Source organism: Lonchura striata, chromosome 1 (assembly GCF_050655825.1).
Source record: "Lonchura striata isolate lonStrDom1 chromosome 1, ASM5065582v1, whole genome shotgun sequence".
In the NCBI taxonomy this organism is placed as follows: Eukaryota; Metazoa; Chordata; class Aves; order Passeriformes; family Estrildidae; genus Lonchura; species Lonchura striata.
Window position 1 is genome coordinate 46,420,396 of NC_140703.1, and position 1,063 is coordinate 46,421,458.

Here is a 1,063-nt window from a genome sequence, read left to right on the forward strand (position 1 = left end):
TTTTCTGAGTAGAAATATGACAAATTTTAATTGAAAATCTGAATTTTAACTGACTTTTCTAGAAATGCCTGAACTCCGTTTCTGAAGTTCCATTTCAATTTTTGTTATATTTTAAAAAATACAAATGTGAAAAGCTGAGAATGCTGTTTGTTCCAATTAGCTTGTTTGGATGGAATGATTTAGAGTGTGGATATTTTCATTTTGCTAGTTTTGGGTTATGAATGCTACCCTACAGTGTACAACAACCAGCTCTTCATAATCTGGTTCACAGATGTATCTTAGAATAAATTTTATTATATTGTTTTAAACTTAGATGAGAAGATTTATAACATTTTTTCTATGTTTTGGACAAAAAACACATGAAGATACATGAAAGCTCTGTCTTTCCTCCATTGTGGTCATGTGATAGAAGCCAGGGTGATAAAACAAATTGGCAGCTGCTTCATCCAGATAGGAGGCTGCAAAAGGCAGTTCATTCAAGTTTAAAAAAAAAACAGCAGAAGAAATAGGAATTCACCAGGGAAAATTACTGGGTTTGGGCTTTTCCTCTTCCTCTCAGGGCAAAGAGTTGTTTAGTAGCTTCCAAGGGAAATGTCTGAAATAAGGAGAAAGAGTGATCAGATGGGATAGTCCCAGATTAAAACTGTATTAAGTGTAGGATTTGCCAATGAAAGGACGGTTCTTATATTTTTATTTTTGGTGTGTATTTCTTGTAGGCAAGATCTTGAATGCATGTCAAGGTCCACTGACACATCGTGAAATCAGTTTTGTCAAGTTGTCTGTTGCTGTATTAGGCAGCAAATATTAGATAAGACTTAATAGCAAAATCCTGATGCACTGTAATCAATTAAGACAGCAGAATATCCACCACCACCTCGGTCTGAGAGCAGCTCTAATTTAGACATTCAGAGTTCATCAGCTTCCATTGCTTCACCCTTTTGAATTGTAATTTTGTTTGCTCTTATCTTGACACAAATTTGCCTTGTTTAAAAGGAATTGTTAGATTACATGATGATATTGATTACCGCAGTTGTTAAAAAGACTAATTGATTTTTTTCTGCAG

General features: G+C 34.3%; 1 protein-coding gene across 2 annotated transcripts in view; it reads left to right on the plus strand.

Moving 5' to 3' along the window:
• The window catches only part of DDX10 (DEAD-box helicase 10), a 267,130-nt gene that overhangs the window by 152,034 nt on the left and 114,033 nt on the right, over window positions 1–1,063 (plus strand). The window lies entirely within an intron of this gene.